This window comes from Tenebrio molitor, chromosome 6, assembly GCF_963966145.1.
Source record: "Tenebrio molitor chromosome 6, icTenMoli1.1, whole genome shotgun sequence".
Classification (NCBI taxonomy): domain Eukaryota; kingdom Metazoa; phylum Arthropoda; class Insecta; order Coleoptera; family Tenebrionidae; genus Tenebrio; species Tenebrio molitor.
Genome location: NC_091051.1, coordinates 9,542,186 through 9,561,838, shown reverse-complemented (window position 1 = coordinate 9,561,838; position 19,653 = coordinate 9,542,186). Strand labels below are relative to the sequence as shown.

The 19,653-nt window shown below is 33.6% G+C and overlaps 1 long non-coding RNA gene across 1 annotated transcript; it reads right to left on the bottom strand.

Moving 5' to 3' along the window:
- Positions 1 to 16,654: 16,654 nt before the first annotated feature.
- Positions 16,655 to 17,575, bottom strand: LOC138133953 (uncharacterized). Its single transcript, XR_011160589.1, has 3 exons — positions 17,325 to 17,575; positions 16,847 to 17,269; positions 16,655 to 16,789 (listed from the first exon to the last, which is right to left on the bottom strand). It is a non-coding gene; the product is annotated as an uncharacterized lncRNA (long non-coding RNA).
- Positions 17,576 to 19,653: the final 2,078 nt, after the last annotated feature.

Here is a 19,653-nt window from a genome sequence, read left to right as displayed (position 1 = left end):
AAGATTGATGCAGCGATTAAGAGAAAACGGCCAAATAATGCCTCTTTATGTAAATCGTGGAAGACCTCGTGAAGTTCGAACACCAGCTTTGGAGGAAGCTATTTTGGAAGCAATTGAAAATGCGCCAGGACGAAGTACACGAGGATTGGCGCGAAACCTTCACGTAGCCTATCGCACGGTACAAGGTATCCTGGCTGACGAACATTATCATCCTTATCACTATGATAAAAAGTGCAAGCTCTTCGTCCAGGTGATTATCCCCTCAGAGTAGAATTTTGTGAATGGCTACTTGGACGTCACAGAATCGATCCTAGGTTTATTCAAAACATTTTATGATTTTATGGACAGATGAATCATATTTTTCTCAAGACGGCATTTTTAATCAACACAATAATCATATCTGGGCAACTGAAAATCCTTTCGCTGTGCATCCTTGCGCACATCAGCACCGCTTCGGAATTAATTTGTGGGCTGGGGTCATAGATAATAACCTTGTAGGACCTTTTACGCCACCTGCCAGAGTGAATGCAGAAAATTTTCTACAATTTTTACAAAATGACTCAAGTTTTGCCCCTTGCAATTTTGAGGCAAATGTGGCTACAAATAGATGGCGCCCCTCCACATTTTGGTAGGATAGTACGGGATTGGTGTGACGAGATTTATCCAAATAGATGGATTGGTAGAGATGGCGCGATTGTTTGCCCCCCCGGTCACCTGACCTTAATCCTTGTGATTTCTTCCTCTGGAGTCACCTCCAAAATTTTGTATATGCTACGCCGATTCCTAAGAGGAATTAACAGAAAGAATCAACACAGCAGTTAATACCATAAATATTCCTATGCTTGAAAGGGTTCAAGAGAACATTGTTCGAAGAGCAGCATTGTGCATTGAAGTTGGTGGGAGAAATTTCGAACAGCTACTATAAGATTTAATTGAAACATTTACCTTTTTGTTCAATTTATTGTAAATTAAAATTTTGATTCATATCCACATGACAGCCTTATTTTTATGCAGGTGACAGAATCTCTCATCAGCATTGGTTTCTTAGATACGGGGAAGTACGTGAATATAATATTTTTTAGAAAAAAAAAAGTGCAATATTGCCAATTTGCACTGTTAGGAAAGCTGTTTAATTTTTAAAAGAATGTTTTTAGACCATTTTTGTGTTGACTTTCACAATACTTCGTCAGAAAAGGACATTTAAGTTTCAGTCGTGGGCACTTTTTTTTCATCACCCTGTATATGCATAAAAATAACTTCCGTGGGGGTTTTATTGTTACAAGCTGAATTATATATAAAATAGAAGCTTATGTACTGAGGTTTCAAAACCCCAAGGCCGTCAAAAAACGTCCTGTCCCAAAGGGCATTAAACTTAAAAAGCGAGTTAGATAGATGATCATCAAGAAGAATAAATGACAAAATTTTTGGTATATTTTTCACAAAAAGTTCTGTACAGCAAATATTTTTTTTAATATTTCTAAAATGGTCCGTGATTAAAGTTAACATTAGTCTCTTACGGGAGAATAAAATCGAACAAAACTTTAAACCCCAATATCTCAGTTTCAGATGGTTGAAAATCTAATTCATTTTACACAATTTTTTCGTTTCTATCGCGACATCTCTAAAACAATAGCTCTAATCAAAATTTTGTTTTCTTTAGAAAAGTTTGTATTATCTTTTGTGTTCATACTAGTATCGATTTTATAATTTTGTGAATTATAATAAAAAAGTTCTATAATTTAATGCAATGCAATGTAAATTTTCGGCGATTCGCTATAAGTCGCTAGTAGGCGTCCCCACCCCGATGAATCATCTTTTATTGCACTTTTCTCCGTAGCTCCATTGCGCTTCCACACATTACAGAAAAATTTATTTTTAAAAAAAAATTTTAATTATCATCGTATATTATGTATTAATTATTACTATTATTTATGTACTCATAACAATACCAGTATATAACTAGTATATTATAACAAATCTATCTTTATACAATATTTCAAATTTAACCAAGGGGTAGATAGAAACAAAATAAACTCGCGTAGAATACCAATCAATAAAATATAAACATATTATAATAAATATGTATATAGCCTAGTTATGATACTGTTAAATCTAAATGAAACGTTTAAAGTTAATAAAATTTCACTCGTCATCAGAGCTTTGTGAATCACTTTGTGGAACTGGTGGAAGTGATGCGGCTGCTGTTATTGTTAATGCATTCCTGCAGGACTTCTGGGCCATGCACTTACAAGCACCTATGCACCCTAATGTACTTTTCTTGCATGTGCACACTTTACTTGCACAATCTGAAATTACCAGATTATTAGTAGACCTATGAATGATTAGTAAAACAATATCTTACCTTTTTTGCACAAGCAAGAAGTTAAAACTGTTAATTTCTCTGGAAGTGGAGGCAATGTTGTTAAAACAGGTAAAACTTCGCCTTGTACTCAAAAAATGCAGATATTACGTCAATTAATACCCTGCGTGGACTCATGGCAGCTTCGACATCATTTCCTAAGCTACCACCAACGAAGGACGCTCTTAAGCACATTGCTTAAGAGTGCATTATCAAACTAAAGTGTGGCTGAATGCCATGGTTTCTTGTCCACAATTACCTCCAATTGAAGAATTCGGTTGGTATATGGACGAGAAAGGCGAAGTTTTACCTGTTTTAACAACACTGCCTCCACTTCCAGAGAAATTAACAGCTTTAACTTCTTGCGGGTGCAAAAAAGGTAAGATATTGTTTTACTAATCATTCATAGGTCTACTAATAATCTGGTAATTTCAGATTGTGCAAGTAAAGTGTGCACATGCAAGAAAAGTACATTAGGGTGCATAGGTGCTTGTAAGTGCATGGCCCAGAAGTCCTGCAGGAATGCGTTAACAATAACAGCAGCCGCATCACTTCCACCAGTTCCACAAAGTGATTCAGAAAGCTCTGATGACGAGTGAAATTTTATTAACTTTAAACGTTTCATTTAGAATTCAATATGTATTTAACAGTATCACAACTAGGCTATATACATATTTATAATAATATGTTTATATTTTATTGATTGGTATTCTACCCCTTGGTTAAATTTGAAATATTGTATAAAGATAGATTTGTTATAATATACTAGTTATATACTGGTATTGTTATGAGTACATGAATAATAGTAATAATTAATACATAATATCCGGTGATAGTATCTGTAATGTGTGGAAGCGCAATGGAGCTACGGAGAAAAGTGCAATAAAAGATGATTCATCGGGGTGGGGACGCCTACTAGTGACTTATAGCGAATCGCCGAAAATTTACATTGCATTGCATTAAATTATATAATTTTTTTATTATAATTCACAAAATTATATAACCGATACTAGTATGAACACAAAAGATAGTACAAACTTTTCTAAAGAAAACAAAATTTTGATTAGAGCTTTTGTTTTAGAGATGTCGCGATAGAAACGAAAAAATTGTGTAAAATGAATTAGATTTTCAACCATCTGAAACTGAGATATTGGGGTTTAAAGTTTTGTTCGATTTTATTCTCCCGTAAGAGACTATTGTTAAGTTTAATCACGGACCATTTTAGAAATATTAAAAAAAATATTTGCTGTACAAAACTTTTTGTGAAAAATATACCAAAAACTTTGTCATTTATTCTTCTTGATGATCATCTATCTAACTCGCTTTTTAAGTTTAATGCCCTTTGGGACAGGACGTTTTTTGACGGCCTTGGGATTTTGAAACCTCAGTACATAAGCTTCTATTTTATATACAGTGAGCGGCAAAAGTATGGAATAAATTCATTAAAAATTGAACAAAATTTTTTTCAAAAAAATCTTGGGATAGGTCAATTTTAGTTTATAAAAATACATATTTTAGTACCAAAGAAAATTCCAAGCAGTCATTTGTTTTCGAGTTATGACGTCATCGATAGTTTTTTTAAATGGAAACCCCCTATTTTTTTTCTTAATTCTGATAGCCCCTTTAATTGTCTAAATGATAGTATAAAAATTTTGTTACCTTACATAAGGAAATTTTTGAGAAAAAAAATAATAAAGTTGGAAAAAATAAATTTTATAACGAACAAAAACAAGTCAAAAACTGTGTTAGCAAGTACTTAAAATTATGGAATTAAATGTTCGAATTGCCATCCTCCAGCTTGTTGACAATAAGCAAGTTTATGAAGAAATTCCCCCTGTTTTAGTTTAATCTAGTTTTATCCCCGCACCCAATCAAAATTAAAATTTCTATACGTTGTGTTTCTGTTAAATGAGTCATTTTCGAAAACGTTTTGTAACACAAATAACACATACGAATGAAATTGACAGTAACATTTGACTGTTTGATTTACCTACTTGATTTTTTGACTTGTTTTTGTTCGTTATAAAATTTATTTTTTCCAACTTTATGATTTTTTTTCTCAAAAATTTCCTTATGTAAGGTAACAAAATTTTTATACTGTCATTTAGACAATTAAAGGGGCTATCAGAATCAAGAAAAAAAATTGGGGGTTTCTATTTAAAAAAACTATCGATGACATCATAACTCAAAAACAAATGACTGCTTGGCATTTTGTTTGGTACTAAAGTATGTATTTTTATAAACTAAAATTGACCTGTCCAAAGATTTTTTTGAAAAAAATTTTGTTTAATTTTTAAGGAATTTATTCCATACTTTTGCCGCTCACTGTATAATTCAGCTTGTAACAACAAAACCCCCACGGAAGTCACAAAAAGCATATTAATGCACTCTACTATCAATCTTGTTGTGCTTATTGCGGCAAAAGTATGGAATAAATTAATTAAAAATTAAACAAAATTTTTTTTCAAAATAATCTTTGCATAGATCAATTTTAGTTTATAAAAATACATATTTTAGTGCCAAATAAAATTCCAAGGAGTCATTTGTTTTCGAGTGATGACGTCATCGATATTTTTCTTAATGAAAACCCGCAGTTTTTTTTTCTTGATTCTGACAGCCGTTTTAATTGTCTAAACGACTGTGTAAAACTGTTTTTAACTTATTGCTTATTCACAATGGACATAAGAGATACCTAAGAATAATTTGTAAATTTGGGCAATTGGAAAATAATTTATGTGTCCATATAACTCGAATATGATTCTCCATGCCTTTTTGTACACAACAATAATGATCACTTCTCATAAGTTACGTAAAAATTAATAGTATACACCACGACGTATACACACTACATGTATCATGAATTTCTTATGCCTTATGTCAAGCTTATGTCCATTGTGAATAAGCACTTACATAAGGAAGTTTTTGAGAAAAAAAAAATAAAGTTGGAAAATAGTAGTTTATTTGACGAGTTTGTGTGTAAATTGGGCCTTTTTTGGCACGTGTGGGCCATTTTACACACGAACGAGTTGAATACAACGTTTTTTGGTTCGACGAGCCCCTTAAAAGCTCCAAATCGTTTAAAATCTTTAAAATTAGCTTGACGTTTCGTTTTGACAAGTTGTGACATTTATCAAAATCCGTTCACATGGGAGAAAATTCTCAAATTCTGACAGTGTCGAACCAAAAAAAAATTTATAACGAACAAAAACAAGTAAAAAAAATCAAGTAGGTAAATCAAACGGTCAAATGGTACTGTCAATTTATAATCTAAATAATGTAAGAAGTTCCATGTTAAACGTGACAATGGATGTGTAATTTTATTAACAATAAAATTTTGAGCTAGTAAAAGTTTCGATTTGCAACAGAAATGAAAAGCGGATGTCAAATAAAGTAGTTTTGAATGTTCCTACTTTAAATTTTTTAAGCCGTTGCCATAAATGTCCATTAGTGCATATTTTTGCCATGGGACTTCTTACATTATTTTGAGTATACTTCGTATGTGTTATTTGTTTTACAAAACGTTTTCCAAAAAGGCTCATTTAATACAAACACAGCGTAGGTTTAGAAATTTTAATTTTGAATGAGTGTGGGGATAAAACTAAATAATAAAAACTAAAACAGGAGAAATAGACATAGACTGGCTTCTTGTCAACAAGCTGGAGGATGGCAAATCGAACATTTAATTCCATAATTGCAATTACTTATTAACACAGTTTTTGACTTGTATTTTTCGTTATAAAATTTATTTTTTTCAACCTTTATTTTTTTCTCAAAAATTTCCTTATGTAAGTTAATTTTAATTTTTATACTGTCGTTTAGACAATTAAAAGGCGCTATCAGAATCAAGAAAAAGTATTGGGGGTTTCATTAAAAAAAAAATTGTATGTTTTCGTTTTTTTTTTAATACAATTTTTTTGATTTTTTATTTCGTTATTTCAGAAAAATTAAAATTAAAAATAATGAATCGGTTAATTAATATAACATAATTTAATTTAATCTTAATCCATCGTATTACTTAAAATATCTAATTAATAAATAAATAGTTAATTATGTACTTAATTTGTACTTGCATTGTTTTTAACAAAATTTCTGTTACACTTTATTTCTGTTATTCAAATTGTCTTTAACAATTAACATGCATATCTCGTCGATATAACGATTTTAAAATTAAATTAGTAATCTGGCTAATACAAACGGTTTAAAAGTTGCCCGTAACGATCCTTGGCCCGTACCCACGTGGTATCAATATCTCCTTCTTTGTCGCTCTTGGAATTTGTACGTTGTCACTCTCTCTCTCTAATGTTCACGACAATGCCGCATACGCGCAAGATATACCAACGCTTCATCTACCTATTATAAGATCGTTGGCCCATACCAATGTAGTCTGCAACAATTAGTTGAGGTTAGGTATAATTTTGCAAATAATTATTTGACTATTGTTTCTCCAGCTGACAGTGATTTGCGACGTTGCCTCGTTGCCATATGTATTTGTAAGCTTATGTGCCTGACTTCATTCTTCAAAATAACCTAGCCGCTAAAATAATGCTTTTTAACCTACCCGTTAATAATTTGTCTTACAGAATAGAATTTTGGTTATTTGTAGATAACCGGTTGTTAAAAATTAATTAGCGGATGGTTAAAATTAAAAGAACAGTTACAGAATAGGTCCGTTAATCATTCATTACTTTATAAACGGATAGTAAATAAACTCCATCCATTTTCAATATAGTTACATTAATGTTAGGGAATTTTCTTTTTAACTTACCCGACCAAAGGTAGATCTTTACGTTTTGAGGTCCTCTGAACACGTTTATGAAGTTTTTAGAATGATGTCTGTCTGTGCGTCTGCTGTGCGTCTGTCTGTGCGTCTGTCTGTCCCACTTTTCGTTCTCCCACGATTACTCAAAAACGCTTTGACCGATTGCTTTCAAATTTGACCAACATAAACTTATCCGTGGTCTCTCGAGTTGAAAAGCTTTTGGGGTCAATCGGACCACGGGGGGTGGAAGAGGGTGGGGGTAGGTCGAAAAAATTATAAGGGAACATGGAAATTTGACTTTACCGTTTGAAAGGGCATGTGTTTTTATGTCGGAAACGATGTTTACTATTTGCGGATTTTTCCAATATGGCGGACTTATAAAGTAATTTACGTCTTCATAGATCGACGGCGATAACTGCTGAAACTTTTAACAAAAAAATCTCGGATCTTGCCGTTGTAATAGTAATAGTGACCACCGAATAGAGTTTGGTGTCAATCCGACTACGAGGGGTAGAAGAGGGTGGGGGTTGCTCGAAAAAATAATGAGGTGACATGGAAATTTGACATTACCAGTTGAAAGGGCATGTGTTTTTATGTTGGAAATGATATTTACTATTTGCGAGAATTAGAAGACGACTTATGTGGGTTAACACGGACAAAGTAGGTATCTCGGGTCAATTCAGATTGGTTTAAATTGATGTCGGGTAAGTTACTAGGCCGGGTCTTCGACTCGGCTCCATCCCAATTTTTTTGTATTGCAATGAAAGTGTGTTATTTTATCTAATATTGAACATTCAAAGCGGGCGTTTTGAATTTGTCAAAAAATTTGACACTGTCAGATTATAATTATTGAAAAAAATAAATTGGGATGGAGCCGAGTTGAAGACCCGACCTAGTAACTTACCCGACATCAATTTAAACCAATCTGAATTGACCCGAGATATTTTTTCGAGCAACCCCCACCCTCTTCCACCCCTCGTAGTCGGATTGACACCAAACACTATTACAGAGTTATTTCCAATGGCAAGATCCGAGATTTTTTTGTTGAAAGTTTCAGCAGTTATCGTCGTCGATCTATGAAGACGTAAATTACTTCATAAGTCCGCCATATTGGAAAAATCCGCAAATGGTAAACATCGTTTCCGACATAAAAACACATGCCCTTTCAAACGGTAAAGTCAAATTTCCATGTTCCCTTATCATTTTTTCGACCTACCCCCACCCTCTTCCACCCCCCGTAGTCCGATTGACACCAAAAGCTTTTCAACTCCAGAGACCATGGGTAAGTTTGTGTTGGTCAAGTTTGAAAGCAATCGGTCAAAGCGTTTTTGAGTAATCGTGGGAGAACGAAAAGTGGGACAGACAGACGCACAGACAGACGCACAGACAGACATCATTCTAAAAACTTCATAAACGTGTTCAGAGGAACTCAAAACGTAAAGATCTGATGAAATTAGCAATTCGAAATTTTGGACCGATCACAATAACTTACCTACCTTTGGTCGGGTAAGTTAAAAATACTTTAGAGATAAAACAAAGTGTTCACCGGTGTTTTACAAACATTTGGGAAGTAAATGGTCCAAATTTGGGATGCCAGATTACCGAATGGTTGGGGAAATTTTTGCCATAAGTTGATAAATCCACTTTTAATTTAAATTGATCTATTTAAAATGTTAGCTTCAATCTCCTACAGATATCTGAAAGAAAAGTACGGAGTAATTTCTGGATCGAGGACACAGGCACAGAATGGAAACGACACACGATGGAACAGTGAAGAAATATTTGCGCCGTTGTGCGCTTTTTTTAATTACAAGACCGCCGGTCTTCAGGCTTGACTTGAGAGGGTTTGGTCCTGAGCACTATTCATTTTGAATGTATCATGCTTCCACTCTGTGTCCTGCTCTGAAATCTTTTCGTTAAAATCTGTTTATGTTTATTAAGGTACAACTACTTGCTGGTTTCAATGCCGGTATTTAATATTAACCTGTAGATACCATATTTTAAGTAAAATATTATTCAAAACTAGTTTACTTTGCTTGATTGCGGGACTCGATTAAAGATTTGTCAAAAATGATAATAATCGTACATTATAACATCTTCAAAATACACGTAACCTGAATTATTATCTGTGACTTTTTACAGCAGAAAAAAGTTGTATCCTATTACACCACAAAAGTGTATATTGAAAATGGATCGAGTTTAATTGAAGATTAGATTAGATATTGCTAATTTTTAATACTCATTTTTTATCTACAATAAGTAGAACATTTGATTTTATATTATATTTATATAAAATCAAAGGTAGAACTATCTAAACTGAAGAACGTCTAATTGAAAATTGTAATATGTAATAAGTAGTAATAACATAAAACTAAAATCAAAGACAAATTGAAGAATTTACAGTCGATTGCAAAAAATCGAGTACATCATAAAAATCTAGAGCACTGAATTTTCTTATTGTTAGCACATTTAAATCAGTCTTTTCTGGCTTTTAATGGCATACTTTTTCAAATAGGTTATGTCTGGCATAAGAAATGTCATTATGTCTGATGTAAAGGGCCCCACAGACTGCGGTTTTGTTCGACGCTTTTGTTCGACGAACAAGTCTGTTCGAACAAAAACGATGCAAATCTGAAGTGCGTGCCTGGAAAATCGTCGGTTTTGCTCGCGAACAAAAATGAGGAAAATTATCAGGTTTACCCTGATTATGTCCGTCGAACTTGTTCGACAGTCTTGTCAATTCGAGCAAATCTGAAGTGTGTGCGGTGAACGGTTTTAAAAAACGTCGGTTTTTGCAGTGGTGTACGGTTGGCTTAAAAAAAAAACGGGAACTGTCAGAAAAAGTTCTGTCAAATTTTATTAAATTTTTATAATTTGAAACGGTCTTTTAGAATTAAGGTTAAAAAACTACACTTATGTGTCAGAAATGTCAGTTATGCAAATACAAGTACTACTGTCAAACAGACACAAATTGACATAAATTGACAAATTAAATTTCCAATTCACATTAGGTCAAATTATTTCCCGTTTTTTTTGGAGCCAACTGTAGTACGAAATAATAAAACCAGATTTTGGCGGTTTGTATTTCGCGACAAATTATTGTTTGAAAATGACGGATTTTCGCCAGATTAACAGAAAGTTCTTATTGGAATTTATAAAACTCTTCGCAGTCTTCCGTGTTTATGGAAAATACATGTTTTTGTAGCTACTGCATACAAATATAACTTAATATTTATTCACTCATTAAAACCTTTAAATAAAGCTGAAGTGTGTGTGCAACTCGTGTTCGTCGTTTTTGTTCGAACAGACTTGTTCGTCGAACAAAACCGTCGAACAAAAACGCAGTATGTGGGGCCCTTAAGAAATAAAAAGATTCGACATTTGCTTGTCGGTAACATCAAAATTGACAACAAGAAGAATGAATTAAACTATAGAAAATTTGATGTACTTGATTTTTTTGCAATCGACTTTACGGTCGGTGGACAAATAAAACTGGGACAGTTAAAATTTTAGTTAAGTTAAATTTAGTTTAGTTAAGTTAAGTTAAATCTATGTAAATCAGACCATTGAATTGTCAATATATTATTTTGTTAGTGTCTATAGAATATGTCATGCCAAAGTTAACCTATTTGTGATAAAGCCCTAATTAAACGATGCAAATTTGTAAATTTTGACTTATGTGATTGTCATTTTTGTTCCAGTTTTATTTATACGTCGACTGTACTATTGCGGGCAAAAAAAGTGGGACATCAAATTTCTGTCAGTTTTGAAAAATTCGATGTAGTGCAAGCTTTATTGTCATTTTTTTTGACACTATTCCAGCTGACAGTTTAAAAATTTATTTTATACTCCTATTTTCCTTTTCCAAATGCCCTCTTCTTTTGATAAAGGTAGATTTTGATTGGAACTTTGCATTAAATAAATATTCACTACGTGCTTACTTACAATCATTCCCTACAACCTACAATACTTAATGACAACGTCAATCAATTCAAAGTAGGGTTAGAATCAGGTAAGGGTTATTTCACATAAAAAGTCAAGACAATGACGTTGATGTCCCACTTTTTTTGCCCGCAATAGTACATACTAAATTAAATGTAATGTCACGGCAAGATTGAGAATCCAAAAAAATTCAAATAATTGTAAAATACGTCAGCCCACGAAGTTCCAAATCCAGTGAACAGTTGATCTATCAATTTATCATTTCTCGAATGTAAAGATTTAAAACTGGTTATTGTTTTAAGAACCAATTTCATTTTAGAATAATTCAAGATTTTGTATGCAATAAAAATCTTCAACTATGTATTTTTAACAACTTATTGACATGCACCATAACAAGAAAAAAAAATATTTCAAGACTTCCACTCGTCCAGAAACCGATATTATTAATTTGTTTCCTGATTGATATTTGAGTGTCGACAAGTGTCGTGCCGTATGTTGATCCATAATTTATTGCAGGTCTTTTTTGGAGAAATTTTTCTCCTACTACTGCAAAGATAAGTACTTTTTAATTAGATGTTTTTCACTGTTATCTAATTTGCTGGGAGTGGAATTATTGGTGGCTCTTGGCAGATTGTTATCTTTTTTTTGTTCTGCTGATAGCACCCTTATCTAACATGGCGGTAAACTGTCGCAAATGTAACAAATATATTGCAAAAAATGATGAATACTTGAATTGTCGGCGTGAAAGTTGCGATAGTTCTTATCATATCACTTGCGTTGGAGTTAGGTACTAAATCTGTGTTAGCTAACATGAAAAAATCGGGTGATATAAAAACGTGAGGAATGTGAGGATGGTGATAAGAGAGCTACTATTTTGCCGCCTTTTGCCGACTTTTCTAAACATATTTCGAAGAATTTTGCATTACTTTTCTCAGTCGTTTAATACAAACAACAAATCTTGTATTAGTAGACTTAACCTAACAGTCAATCTTCTAATGTTCTGCATGTTGACCAGTTAACAGAAAAGGAAATACATACTACCTATTAGCGATAAGTAAGTTAAAGAATAATGAAACTTGTGGCCCCGACAGATACCTTCTTTCCTGATTCGTGACTGTAGACATCTATTAGCACCTTCTTTAAATGTAATCTTCACCTCCAAAATTAGATGTTCTGCATTTCCGGTTAAGTAGAAGGAATCACGAATTACTCCGATTTATAAAAATGGAGATAGATGTGAGATTACTAACCTATTGCTATTTTTAATAATTTTTCAAAAATAATTGAGTTCGTACTTTTTTATCACATCTATGTATATAAAAATGAATCGCCGTTCGTTAGTCTCGCTAAAACTCAAAAACGGCTTGACCGATTTGAATATTTATTTTTTTCTTTTGTTCGCTTTAATTCAGGGGTGGTTTAAAAAGAAAAAAAATCGGAAAAGTTGCCCGGAAAATTGGAAAATTCGGGAAAAACTGAAAGTGCTTTTTTCTGTGGGAACGGCTGGAACGATTTGACTAATTTTTTTTTTTAATGTTTGTAATAATCCGTTTGAGGTTTTTATGCAAAGAAAAATTGGAAAAATTGCCCGGAAAATTGGAAAATTCGGAAAAGACTGAAAGTGCTTTTTTGTGATGGATATGCGTAATTCTCTTGGTATCTAAGGTGATTTATTGACAACAGTTTTGCTCTAGAGATATTTTCATATTTGATGGCGGAAACAAAAGACTGAGAAATGTCACAAATTTGTATTGTCAGTGTCAAATTTCTCAAAGACGTTCGTGATTTCGACAGAAATGCAGCAAATTGGCCATAAGAAAGTTATTCATCGTCGAATTAGAGACAAAATTTGTAATCCGTTTGATTATATGAGAATAACTTTTCCTTTTGATCTTTTGAACCACTGGCAAAAATTGGTTTCCTTAGAATTAATTTTTTCAATCAATTTAGCGAAAGTTTAAATTTACCTAGACATTCCTTTTTACGGCGTTTATGACAAATTTGACACTGACAATACATTTTTGTGACATTTCTCAGTCTTTTGTTTCCGCCACCAAATATGAAAATACCTCTAGTACAAATTATGGATAATCGCTATTGGCTAAAAATCAAATATTACAGCTTTTTGATTGGCTTAAATTTTTAGAAGGAAATAGTCTACATATACCGGGACATTTTTTTAACTCTGAACATAGCCCATACTTATTCCCTATGTTCAGTTTTAAAAAACACAGGTCAATGCATGTATGTAATCACGTAACCAAAGCAACGAAAATAAATACTTGACAGTTTAATAAAATGGTCAAGTTGTTTGAAGAAGAAATACACATAATGCAGTTATTCTATGCCAATCAGAGCACTAGAAATATGCGTGACATTTCCAATGCAACACATGATAGACCAATTCCATCACTCGGAAAAATTTTAAACATTATTTCAAAATCTCTGGTGTTCGGTATAGTTGGTTGCATGGCACCTCACAATGCATTGATCTGTGTTTTTTAAAATTGAACATAGGGAATAAGTATGGACTATGTTCAGAGTTAAAAAAATGTCCCGGTATAATTTTTATAGGATGGACATTTGCATTCGCGTTATAGAATTCTGTGACATCAAGTGAGGTAACTTAATAACCCAAAAATGAGAAGAGATGTAATCAATGAAATTAAGTCTGTTACAAACATAAATCACTGTTCGTGTCTGTGGATCATTATCGACATATGACAAATGATTATGTAGATGAGTAAAGGACACTTAAAATTTATTACTTTTCAAATCATTTATCTTAAATAAATCGCTCAAAATTGACATTACCATTGTTAACAATTTTATGTACAAAGTAAAAACTTCGGTACCTTCCTGTTCAACTGAGATGTTCTCAAAATTTGGACAGGTTGCTGTACGTACTTAAATCATATTTGTGTAGAATTATTTTTAGTATGTGTTTCAATGTTCGTTTAATTCTTTATATCAATTAATCATAATGTATGATAAGATTATCAGCAAACAAGCTTTGCGAAATTATTTACTTTTAGGATGTTAGAAAAAATAAGCTTCCATATTTCTGAAAATGCTTTAATAATTCGCATGCAGCCATCCATTTTTTTTTTAAAAGGAATCTGGTATAAAATTTGGGCTACATATTGGTGTTTTATTTATGAATAGAATAATTTTTTGTTACATACTGCACCACGGTAAAGATTTAATAATGGACGTTATAATCTTCATTTATGCAAAGGAATGTGTATTGTCATGAAATTTAACCCATAACGCTTGATGGTCATATTAATATGTCGTAGTCATACGGTAACCGAAGATGATGGAATTTAACTTAATATTTCATTACACTAGTACAATGAATGAGAGGAAAATAATTCTTGGTCGATCAAAATTAAGACCACTTGTCACCTGCTCCATGAACCCGTCCCAAACGAGCATACTTGGGGTGTTCGATGATTTTCCATACAATCAGAACCAGAACAAGTCTGGCGCTGAGGGCAGTATTTCTCCACCAACTTCACAGACTCTCTTCAAGTTGTTAACCACACATACTAAATTACGTTAAAATAACTTATTTGATCGGTTTAGGCCTTATACGTGATGTTTGATGCGCTGAAAACTTGTTTTCATTAATTTTTCCCAAATTCCATCTTTCGAGGTTTTCGGTTATATGCCACTTTTGAGAGAAGCATTGGACCTGCAGCTGCCATGTTTTGTACTATGTACACCAAGGTGGAGAAGTTCATGATTATAGCCAGAGCGCCAAGATTAGATCCCGAGGCGCGCCGAGGGATGTAAAACGCGAAGGCTATAAGGGACTTCTCTACCGTGGTTTATACAGGGTGATTTACGAGGAATAATGAGCCCGATGGAATAGAAAATGCAACCCGCAATTCATCAGGAGAAAAACCCGGACATTTACCGCTTCGATGTCCGGCTTTTTGTGCCAATGTATTGTGGGTTGCATTTTCTATTCCATCGGGCTCATTATTCCTCGTAAATCACCTTGTATACTACTTTTTTCACTACCAGATACGTTAAAACCCTTTCTGATAATAATTATTAAAAAAATTATTTTGTCGAATGCGACTGATCCGAGTTGTCATTTCTAAATGGTTGCTATCAAAATCGTCTACGTTAATCAATGAAATAAGCGACAATCTTTCGTTGCTAGGTGACGGCTGTTCTTATTAACCCTGGGTTAGGAAAAAAATAGTTTTTTCACTACTAGTAATAAAGTCTAGCGTTATCGGTTGTCATAGAACACTGAGAAGTTTCGTTTTTCTACGTTGGCCCAGTGACAGGTAAATAATTTTTCATTATTAACCAGTGGTGAATAATGGAACAACCGTCACCTAGCAACGAAAGATTGTCGTCTATTTCATTGGTTAACGTAGACGATTTTCATACCAACTGTCAAGAAGTGACAACTCGGACCCGTCGCATCCGACAAAATAATTTGATTAATAATTATTATCAGAAAGGGTTTTAACGTATCTAGTAGTGAAAAAAATAGTATATAAACCACGGTGGAGAAGTCCCTTATAGCCTTCGCGCCTTACAACCCTCGGCGCGCCTCGGACTCTAATCTTGGCGCTCTGGCTATAATCATGAACTTCTTCACCTTGGTGTATAATATACTATTATCTCCTTGAACAAAAAAAAAAAAACAGACATATAGAAATAATACTGATAAATATTATCAGTGATCGTTAACTGTTGATTAAGTTATCATTTTCCGTATGGTCTGTATAGAAGGAAATTACATTGAAGGAATTTGTAATTCAAGTTTGTCTCTTATTTTTTAACACTTAAAATAATAATAATCATACGAGTATAAACCCCCAGAAGAACAATTTTATTCACATTAAATTGTCATTACAATAAAAAATGACCAGTTGCTGAAGCTAGTCGAAACCTTAATTGGAATAATTTATACAATCTTTGAAAGTTCCTAAATTTTAAAGGATTTCGTGTATCTTTTAATAATTTCGAATTTACAAATTTTTGAAATGAAAGTTTTGCAATTTATTCAGAATGATTTAAAAACAATTCTCAAATTTATTGTCTCAACATGGGACGTAAAAAACTTCAAGTTTTTTTTAATTTTATACTTGAAAACAGGAACGTATGTCAGTTGGGCCAAAAAGTACGACGCAGGTAAACGTGAGGGCAGGGGGAGGATTAAGTTGACAGTGCAGTTGCACTGCACTCTGCAGAGATAATGCTCTTAAATTTGATCACATCTGATAGTAAGATGTGCATGATTTCTACGTTCATCTGTTTTTTAATCAAAACAAAATGTTTATAGATAATTATGAATAGAGAAATATGTTTCTGCAGGGTTGCCTATCAAAATATGGCCGCAGTCTGGGCAGCTTCCATGTCAGGGAATATACAGAGTGATCAACAAGAAACCAAATCAAGAGTGCTACCTCATCTTTTATTTTATCGAAACGTACGTCGTATACTAATCAGACACTTTTATATAATTGCTGTGCACTCGTTTTGTTGGTTGCCTACCTCTCAAAAATCTATTATTAATTGCCTTTATAAATTGTTTGTAATTCATGAATAATGGATTTAAAAGGAAGTTATTATTAATTATTATTTATTACTGATTAAGGAAAAAACACACAGTTACATAAAATTCCTTCATAAGGCACGTAATCTTTGGTTACAAAATTTTAAAAGTAATTATTTTTCAGAATTCTTTGTTTTGTTGTTTTCTGTAACAAAAGTGCTAAAGTTATTATTCTCACATTTTTGGTTAATTGAGAACTTACTCGTATCTTTTCTAGCAGTTTAATTAAAACATTTAAATTATTCCAAGGTCAAAAAATAAGTTTTCACAAAAACTGCTCCAAATGTTCTCCATTGTGGTCCAGAAAGAGTCAAACTCGCCTCTCATATTTTCCAAAAACACTTAAGAAGCTGTCAGGTGAAATGGACTGCCAAAATTCATTTATGGTGAAAATTTCTTTAAGGTAATGTGTGGGTTTTATTTCTTGCAACACACAAGGGAAACAAATTAATAGCCTCCTTCAAAATTTTTGCAATAAGTGCATTAACTCAATTTAATTTGCAGTCTTAAACGCCTTATGGAAGTTGAGGGATGTTCCTTGATAATTTGTCGAACATTTTGCACCATTTCTAAAATTTGAACTAAGGACTGACCTGACTTCTTCTTAATGATGGATTATGATTCACTAAAATTAGGCATTATAATTTTAAGACATTGATAAACTTGTTAATAACCAATACCATCAGGTTCAGACATTTGGCTTGAAATTCTTCAGTGTAAGGGGGTACAAAGTAAGGCCAGTCTTCACTTTCTTGTTTCACCCTCTTTCGAAAATAATCTAATAAAAATGCCTTCTCTTTAATGGTAAAACCCATTTTACAACTTATTCTGGGATAATTATTGCTTACAATTCCAATAAACGTCTGTAAATATTGCCGAAATCGAAGATTTGTTTTTTAGGTTAAATCACTTAAATTGTCAACAACAACAACCTTGAAAGTGTGGAACTATTGTACGAGATAAATCTAAATTATAGCAAGATTTGATATTTCAATCTACATTGAAGGCCTCTCTCTATTTCAATTTAATTCAGTGGAAAAATTTTAAAAATTTTAGGTTATGATACAATAAATAATGTTTGACAAGTTGTTTGGTTGGGCGTAAATCCGTTGTTATTTAAATAAATAATAAAGGCTGACAAATTAAGGATTCCATATTCGTGTTTTGTCACAGAATTTGGATAAAACAAAAGGCGACTTTGAAGACTTGATCAAATTTTCACTTTCAAAATTAAGACCTTACCAACTGCCACATAACACTTTTGTTTAAAAACGGCTTAAAAAGGGCAAATTACAAAAAATAGTATAAAAAACTCGTTTCATAAGACCTTGAAGCATTCATTCTTTAAAATAACCCGTGGCTACGCCACTCGTTTTCTAATCTTGAATTCGTGCTTCAAGACTGGTCTTATGAAACTTGTCTTTTAATATACTATTAAAGGTTGGAGATTAATCTCGCGTTACTCAAATACCTTCAGTCTTAAAAACGCCATTTTAACGCCCTTTATTTGTGAAATAAATTGTTTAAGATTTATACTAAACTGTAGAACAACAATAAACAATGACTTCCGCAAAAATTCGTTCCCTGAAGGTAGTCTACGAGAAAAAAAGGAAGAAACCGTGTCAATTTTTTTAATTTTTCACAGAATTGTTCAATTGTTACAAAACAACTTGACTTGAATATCTCAAAAATTTTAGCACATTTTTAACAAAATAATTGATGTTTTCTTAAAGTAGAAATTGTTGATTTGATTAATTTTTTTGTGTAGACACACCTTTTCAAACGAGTAACAATCAGACACTAGTTTTGTGTATATTCAAATAAAGGAAAATGTTTTAGAATTACAGTTTTTATTAATCAGGCATTTTATTAGAAGTAATTTATTCTTCATTCACAAGAATACTGTTACGTTATTTTTTTTTTTTATAGTTCAACTAAGGGGGTTTATTCACGTAAGCCCTAAGTGTACAACACATACTAATTAAATGAAAATCACTTAAAACGATCTCAGGAGCTACTTGTGTCCTCGCCGCTCTAAAATTAAAAAAGGACTAACGGAAAGTTTTGTTTCTAAAAAAAAGTCTTTAAGGGAAACGAGGAAGCCCGAGTCTCGTCCTTGGTGGCACTCCTTTTACACCGTCTACGATGCGTGGGACGGTTACCGCGGGCTTCACCGCCAAAAGGAAAGATTTCTAAAGGAAACTACATAGAACTTAATCACGAGGATACGAGAGATATGACAATCAAAAAAACGAACGAAAAAATTTTGTTATCTGCCCGGCGAGGTCGCCGACGAGTCGATAACCCAGTCCCGTTTATAATAAGGAAAATGCAAAAAAATCCTGACTAGCACTAGCGAAAATAATATAAAAGGAAAAGGGCGGCAAGTCGCCCGCTTTCCCGCAAATAAATGTCTTTTAATCTGTCACCCTCGTCCTGGTCTCGACCGTCTGGGGCCGTCGTCTTCTCAGGAGCCTCGGATGGTTCCTGGGGACTTCCGTGGGATGGCGGTGGACGACGAAATCCGGGCGTGGAATTCAACTCTACTCCCTGGCGTTCGGTCCTTCCGGAACCTTCCGTCGGGGACCCGCAAATCCGCCCTTCGGCGTCTGGGATCGGATTCTCCGGACTCTCTCGTCCTCTTCTTCCTCTTCGGATGCTCGACGTCTAAACACCCTTTTCTCGCCGCTCAGCCACTCGCTCCTTTCATCTCCCAAAAGCACTTCTACACAGACCTGACGAACAACCCGCGACTATTCAACCGGAAAAAGACCTGACGAACCCCCAGACAATTGGATGCAAAAGGACCTCGGTGGAAAAAAGGAAAGGATACATCTTTCATTCCCCCCGAAGAGGGCGGGGTGCTGCGGCTTTCCAGAGCGTTTTCAGCCACACTGACTGGAAGATTCGGGATAGGTACACGGTGACGATGGGTGCGGAATGAAGGTGGTAGGTACTGAGAGGTTGATACTGACCCAGCATTCGCCTTATCTGTGATATGAGACATAC